General features: G+C 36.6%; 1 protein-coding gene across 1 annotated transcript in view; it reads left to right on the plus strand.

Annotated features, from left to right (window-relative positions):
- LOC139936038 (periodic tryptophan protein 2 homolog) overlaps positions 1-6,706 on the plus strand; it is a 202,606-nt gene extending 195,900 nt beyond the window's left edge. Inside the window, exon 20 of the mRNA XM_071930749.1 lies at positions 5,559-6,706. The gene's annotated coding sequence lies outside the window, so the exon portion shown is untranslated. The remainder of the gene's footprint in view (positions 1-5,558) is intronic.
- The last annotated feature ends 1,826 nt before the right edge of the window (positions 6,707-8,532 follow it).

Consider the following 8,532-nt stretch of genomic DNA (forward strand, 5'->3'; position numbering starts at 1 on the left):
TCTAAAACCCAACATTTGTCACGCTAAAATGTTTGGCATAATCAATGATGTACTTGCCATGCCTGTCAATACACTCGTCCTTAAAGGCACTGGTCACTATTGGTTAATACTCGAAATAATAGTTGGCATTAAAACTTACTTGGTAACGATTAAAGGAGAGCTGTCGATAGTATATAAAACGTTGTGAGAAACGGCTCCCTCTGCAGTGACGTAGTTTTGTAGAAAGGGCTAATTTCTCCTCACTCGAATAACAAAAGACTTCAGCCGAAGCCTTTAATAACACACCTAAAAGCACTCAAAGTAATGCAACAATGTTATTCTCTTGCAACTTCGATGACCAACTGAGCCAAAATTTTCACAGGATTGTTATTTGGTGCATATGTTGAGATACAGCAAGTGAGAATACTGTTTTTTTACAGCTGCCAAAGGTGTCTATAGTGCCTTTAAATGAAACTTCTACGATGAAGAGAGTCCAGAGCGATTCATCCTTGACCTTCCACGCGTCTTTTTCCTCGTTTTTTTCCGGATTCTCTGTCTTTTTGCTTATCTTGCTAAAGAGCTTATTGTTAACATGTAAAGCTTTTTGATGAAGCGGTTCTCAACGGCAGACGTTGACAGTTGCAGACAGGGTGAATTTCACGTCTGATCGGGTTGATGTTTTTTACTGAGTGGATAAAAGTGAATTCAGAAGTTTCGTCTGTAATCTTTGTGAATGGGTGCATTAACTCGGTTGACAGTGACTTATTGAGATAGTGTTAAGAAAAACCTTGGCTTGTGACGAGGACTTAACAAAACAAATCAATTTGCTCTGGTGCGGGTAAAACAGTAAGCTTGACAAATGCCCCACAATCGCCAAGAATAACATTAAGAAGATCTGAATATTATGACCAAATAAATACATGCATGTTTTAACTATACTCACCTCCCCCCCCCCCCCCCCGCCAGCAAAAAGAGAAAGCACCTCTTTCATTTCATGTTTGAGTGCAGCAAACACGACCGCAAACAAACCAAACAAAACCCCAACATCGAGTAAAAACACCCATCAAATAGGGCCAACTAATAAACAAACCAACTGTTTGTTTTCAGTGAAAACAACTAACAAAAGGGAAACAGTTAGCACAGAAAAGTCATTTCTCATACACCCCCGGACTCCTGTTACTCAAAGTGCTAACAATAACTTTCGCTAAAAGCAAACACTACTGTATTGTACTTGGTTAAACTGAAGTGTTTACATTTAGTTTGAGGGAGTTGGCATCGATGATCTCATATTCTAATATCAAACCTCTTGAATTCATTACTATGGTGCAGGTTTGGACGTAATGTGCTAGCAATACTTCAATTTCTGCAACCCTGCCACAGTATGAGCTACTTTAAAGGCAGTGGACACTATTGGTAATTACTCAAAGTAATTATTATCATAAAACCTTACTTAGGGAGAGGTTGATAGTATAAAACATTGTGAGAAACGGCTCCCTCTGAAGTGACGTAGTTTTCGAGAAAGAAGTAAATTTCCCACGAATTTGAATTCGAGACCTCAAGTTTAGAATTTCAGGTCACGAAATCAAACATCTGAAAGCACACAGCTTCGTGTGACAAGGGTGTTTTTTTTCTTTTATTGTTTTCCTCACAACTTCGACGACCAATTGAGCTCAAGTTTTCACAAGTTTGTTATTTTATGCATATGTTGAGACACACCAAGTGAAAAGTCTGGTCTTTGACAATTACCAATAGTGTCCACTGCCTTAACTTGTATGCACTGGTCACTGTTGGTTATTACTCGAAATATTTGTTGGAGTAACAACTTTACTTGGCGATAGAGAGGTATTTAAAGAACATTCTTTATAATGTCTGTGGTCTTGCTAGTATATACAACATTGAGAGACAGCTCCCTCTATATATAAACGCAGTTTTTGAGAAAGATGTAAGTTCTCACTCAAATAATGAAATACTCCAGGCCTTAAGCCTTTTTTAGGGGTCTGAAAACAGACAAGTACATTTTGGAACAAGGGGTTTTTCTTTCATTATTCTCTTTGATGACTAATTGAGTCCAAATGTTCACAGATTTGTATTCAAGAGCGTTTAAAAGGGAGTGTATACCTTTGGTAATAATTCTCAAAAATAAATGACCTACTTCAAGAGCTTTTGTAAAAAGTATTGAGAAACATTCCCATTCTATAGGAATTTGGTTTTAAAGAGAGTGATTAAACCCCAAATCAGTGAGAAACGTTAATTTCTAAATTAAATTTTTCCCAGATTTTGTTTTCCATACGGTTTATTCATCCCTGCGCGGACATAAATGCTCCAGGTTTTTCTACAATATCTCAAATTAAACACCTTTAAATTGAAATTTTAACATGTTAGTTTGATTGTGTACAATATTGACATTCTATAGGATAAAAACAATCATTACCTTGAGAAAACAAACATTACCTTTAAGAACAGTTCCTCTGATAAAAAAATATGTCTCCGGTAAACAGCAAGCTCGGTGTTTACATTGATAGACTGCAAGCTTACCTTCAGTAAATTATACTGCAAATATTTGTTGGAAAATTATTATGAGATTATAACTCACTAATAAGGAATAGTGCACGGTAAATGTGCATGAGTGAGTATATAGTATTTTCCGCACGAGTGGTGATCTGTCTCCGTTAATATCTCTCTACCATTATTATTGACATGCTACTTCAAAATTAGAGTACAGATTATTCATAAATGGGTCACTTGACTATAAATAGAATTGATATTCAGAGAAAACATAATGTACTGGGATAATCAAATGAAGTAAACTGAGAAAAAAAGCATCTTATAATATAAAGAACGTACGCATTAAAACAAACCAGCAAAATGGCAAAGGTGTCTTAGTAGCAAAAAAAACTTTGCCACCGGGTACAAAAATGAGTTCGGCGTGAGCGGCAACACTGTAAACTTTATGGAACATTGCCCTGCAGGGTGTTTCTGCTAAGCAAGATTTGTCATTGCTTAGCAAGTTATTTTGTTCTTTACAAGCTTGTTCTTTACATGTAATAAGGGTATGACCGTAAACAGCCCTTTCGTAGACGACGGCTATTCATTTCGAAATGCATGTTTTGTGATCTTTATTATATTTCTGAATGTAGAGTTTGAAGATATTTGAAGATGTCAAGCAGTCATCAGGAAGTCTCATTTTATTTCTAGATATATTTAGTTGGCTGTAACAAATATGTTTACATTGATTTCGGTTTGGACTCATATTATATTACTTGAATAGTATCATCTGACGTAATAATAATATATCTCGAAATTTACAATGATTTTTTTTGAAAACTCGATAGCTATTCAATCTGGTCATCAATACGGTGCACTTGCCTTTGAGGTGAAATATAGGGCGGTTCAGAGATTTATATATATAAATATATTTATTTTAAAAAAACACGTTTTTTCTTCTAAAAACAGTGATAGCCCGACGGTATTTTTATGATAGTTTAGCGTGCAATGATTTGTAAAAACACACCGGTCATTAATTCGATAATGTCTAGTCCACGGGAATATTTATTTGTTAATGAAATGTCAAATTCTCGAGGCAGTAAGGCTCGCCTCCGCGAAAAGGGGAACTCTTTTGTATCCCTTGATGGGAATTTTGTTAGTAACCAAGTCTTGCAATAAAATGATTGTGTAGTGTACAACAATCAACAAAACAGGATCGCTGCTTCTATAAGCGAAAAGGTTTATTAAACGGGATTGGTAAGAATAAAAACACCATTGTTTAGGTTGAGTCTGAACGACTAGGCATAGTGATGATGAAATTCAAACTAGAACCATGATTTTATGTGAAATATGCTCCTCTTAAATAAAGTCATATTCGAGAAAACTGTATCAAAAAACCTACATGAACATAACACCTGATTTCGGTTACAACCGAAATTAAGGACAATGCCGAAAATTGTGTATGGTTTTCACTATTTTCCGGATCCGAATTGGCGGCTACGGCCACGGCTACGGCCGGATCGCCGCGTCATCATGCATTGAAGTATAGGACGCCCTTAGCAACACCCCTGGCAACGGTCGTAGCCGCAGCCGTAGCCACCAATTCGGACACGGCCTCACACTGGATTTAGTCTATTTATTTACAGGATTTTTAATGGTTTTATTATGTACAAAACATGAGTACTGTCTGCGACTATTGTGTAGGCTTTACCAATCCTGTGTAACAAGTTTCCCCACGTTTCAAAAACGATTCAAAGTCGATTCAAAGTACTTTTTTAAAAATCCTTTTAAATCCTTAGCATTCTCACTTCGTCAACATTTTCAAAGATATAGAAGAGTTTGCGGTAACACCATGTAATGACTATCTCTAAATGAGTTGGGGTGGTTCTGAAAAGAACTGTTATTAACTCGACGTTTCGATCAGTATGCTCTGATCGTCTTCTGGAGAATGCTGGACTCTGATGCTGCATGCTGCTTAAGTACTAAGTCTTTTTCAAAGATGTATTAATCAGTTCAGCCTCTTCCTCCTACTATCACTAGCGAAGATCCTGTGAAATATTTTATGGGCAGCTGATGTAACCACGCAAATCATGACCACGCCTAAAGGTGCAATGGCTCTCTCTCTCTCTCTCTCTCTGAGCAGTTGGTGCTAGAGGGCGCTGTTTGCGCTTTAACGGGATCTCTATCGGTTGAAGTACCAACGGAATTCCCGCGCACTCGAACAGTTTTTTAAAACATTCGTGAATCATGTGCAATAGAATTGTTGTTTTGCAACGTCACAACCGCGGGTTGAACCAATGGGGGTAGTTTCTACAGTCAGATCTGACAAAATTTCGCCATGGACTTTTACCATGCTGCCACTGTTTTGGTCGTGTTCCCTTCATCACATTACGGTAACGGATGCTATAATATTCATTGAACAAAAAAGAAACCAGACTATCTCCCTTCAAGACTCGGTTTGGTTAAATGGATTTAATGGGAGAAAATCGAGATAACTATTGTTAAAGGGACACGCCGGCTCACCGTTTACGCAATTTAGGGGTGTAGAATCATAAATAATGTTTTTATAGATGGTTGCTGTAAAAAAAAATCATCAAAATGTCACGTATTTAGCGAAAAATGATTTTTAAAAACCAAAGCGGCCATATAACAAGCTACCGTTACACGGACTCTTTGAATCTGAATCTTACGTTAGATTTTTCACCATTATTTACATTTTGTAGCGATAATTTGAATACATGATCTTTTTCGTCAATTATTCGTAAATAATTTTGTAAAAAAAAGATTTAAATTTGGTTAAGTAAGTTACTTTTAGACGGCTGAAAGTAAAACTAGCCCGGAAGGTCACGTGATTGTTTGTACCACTTTTTGGTTAGAACAATCACGCGACCTGCGTGTTTGTCTTAAAATGCTCAAAAACGGCTAAATTTTAAGATTTTTTTTAAGGACTGTTTTTCTTCATTCCTGGAAGACCGTAGAAGTCATATCTTAGTCTATTTTGTAGCCCAAATAGCCCAATTCGGCCGGTGTGTCCCTTTAATTGGTTCTTTTTTTTAACCCCAATTAATTGAACTTCTTTTTTTCTTTGTGTACAGATTATAGGCAGTCTTCCAGTTCATTCCCGCGAGATCTCGCGAGAGCCAGTTGACTGCCCCTTGGTCTTGGCCCTGCCTTGGGCAGACACACTCATGCGGGCCCAATTTCATATATATAAAAAAGTAAAAGCATAACAAAATTACGCTTAGAATAAGGTTGCCAGCCAAATTACCGTAACACAAGTACAATATTGTTAGTAGTATCCTGCTTTACCAGACATTTTTCAGCGAAACTCTCTGCCGAAGCAGTTCTACGAAATTAGGCCCGGTGGTAGGAGCCAGCAGCCAAAGAAAACGCCATGGCCCAATTTCATAAAGCCTGTAAGCACAAAATATTGCTAACCATGAAATATCTTCCTTGATAAAAACAGGAGTACCAACCAAATTTCCACGTGATTTTCAGGATAAGCAAGCAATAGCTGAACACCAATAACAAGCAATGTGTAACAAATGGAAATTTGGTTGGTAATCCTGTTTTTATCAAGGAAGAAATATAATGCTAAGCACATTTTGGTGCTTACAGGCTTTATGAAATTGGGCTCAGGTACCGGATTGTCGCGAAACACCACTTGTTCATCATAGGAGTCGGGGTACTAGACGGGTTTCGACGCCTTGACGAGGGTATTCAAAATGGCCCCCAGTAATCCCCAACTGATGTAACACCGTGGATGATAATTATGAGGATTTTGTGATTTAAATATCCCCTTATGAAATGTTTAAGGTTAGCTTCTAACTGTAGTTTGTATACAATTTAATTTCAAAGTGTAGGATATGTATAGGCCCATTGGTTCCGTGTAGAATAGAAACTAACAGTAGTACAACAACAAACCAGATAACTATATACAAATATAGTTATACGACACAATAGAAGCAATACACGTTTTTATTTTTATTTTATTTTATTTTTTATAAAGTTGCATAATCTTAAAGCCATTATACACTTTCGGTAAACAGTATTGTCCAAGTCCCACACTTCGTGTATCACAACTAATATATAAAATAACAAAGCTGTGATAATTTAGGTTCAATCGGTCATCGGAGTCGGGAGAAAATACCGGGAAAACCCATTCTTGTTTCCGCGCGTTTTGCCGTGACATGACATGTGTTTAAAATAAATCCGTATGTCTCGCATACGAGAATTTATATTCTTTTAAAGGAACACGTTGCCTTGGATCGGACGAGTTGGTCAAAACAAAAGCGAACCGTTTTTTATAAAATGCAAATGGTTGGAAAGATGTTTTAAAAGTAGAATACAATGATCCACACAAGTTTGCCTCGAAATTGCGTGGTTTTCCTTCTACTAAGCGAACTAACATGGTCGGCCATTTATGGGAGTCAAAATTTTGACCCCCATAAATGGCCGACGTGTTAGTTGACAAGTTAAAAGAAAAACCACGCAATTTCGAGGCATGTTTGTGTGGATCATTGTATTCCACTTTTACAACATCTTTCTACCCATATGCATTTTATAAAAAACGGTTACAAACGCTTTTCAAAGACCAACTCGACCGATCCAAGGCAACGTGTTCCTTTAATGTTTTCTCAAAAAGTAAAGCATTTCATGGAACAATAGTTCAAGAGAAGTCTTTCACCATTACCTTCTGTAAACTCTGTAAATTACTTGTAAATCTGTGAACTTTTTTTTTCCTGTACCGAAAGGGTATAATGGCTTTAAACGACAATGTAGTTTTTTCCAAAATGTTTGTTGTTTGGAAAACTGTATCTGCAATCAGTGAGTATTGACAGAAAAAAATACTATGTATACATATAAACATTTGTTATTTTTTTATCGTGGATAAAGAGTGTTGTTTGGTTTTGCCTATGAGCACTGTCTTCTCGGCACTTAGTAACCCTAGCTAAGTCTACCTCCATGATCTTCCTTTAAAATACTAAGGTTTATAAAAATGTTTTTGTTTTCTGTAAAATTTCGGTACTGTGTATATAATTATTGTTTAATGACGTGTGTTTGTGTTTACTCTAACTCTCAAGTAGGTCTGCCAGATGTTTTTCAAACACCAAAATATTGCTAATTTGAAAGCTGAATAAATTGAAACTGTCCGGCCCATCTGGACTAGGAATCAAGGCAAAGCTATACGAAGCTACATAATATTTCTGTACGATTTGAACAGCAACAAACAATGTACGACTGAGGAAGTGTCGATTAATGATGGAGATAAACACAAAATCAAGTTGTTCCTAATCCGTTTCTCCCCGGAATCAGGTCTTGATTGTCTATGATTATCAACAATTGTTTTCAATTTGTTTATTTGTCTACTTCTGAACGAATGTCTAATACGCCATTTCAAGATACATTGTGAACACAGAGAGCTATGACAAAATGTTTGGTGTTAAAACGGTATGTATACACCCAGATCAACAGGGCCCAGTTCCATAAAGCTGTTAGCAGATAATTCTGACGGGGGTGTTGCAGCAATGGTAACTGTACTGGCTGGTAACCTGAAATTGGGCTCAGCTTACTTCTATTTGAGTTTCTACCATACCTTAAAAATAATCTAATTTAATTGAATTGAGTTGAATTTAAAGACACTGGAAACCATTGGTAATTGTCAACGACTAGCCCTCACAGTTGATGTATCTCAACATATGCATAAAAAAACAAACCTGTGAATAATTGAGCTCATTCGGTCGTCAAAGTTGCGAGTTAATAATGAAAGAAAAACACCCTTGATTTCGAGACCTCAAGTTCTATATCTGAGGTCTCGAAATCAAATTTGCAAAAAAATTACTTCTTTCTCGAAAACTACATTACTTCAGAGGGAGCCGTTTCTCACTATGCTATCAACCTCTCCCCATGACTCGTTACCAAGAAAGGTTTTATGCTAATAATTATTTTGAGTAATTACCAATAGTGTCCACTGCGTTTAAGATGACGAGTCTGGTATGTACAAATAAAGTCAAAGATTATTATGTATGTGATATTATGTTATTTCTAAAAAATAATAACACTGAAACA

Source organism: Asterias amurensis, chromosome 4, assembly GCF_032118995.1.
Source record: "Asterias amurensis chromosome 4, ASM3211899v1".
Taxonomy (NCBI): domain Eukaryota; kingdom Metazoa; phylum Echinodermata; class Asteroidea; order Forcipulatida; family Asteriidae; genus Asterias; species Asterias amurensis.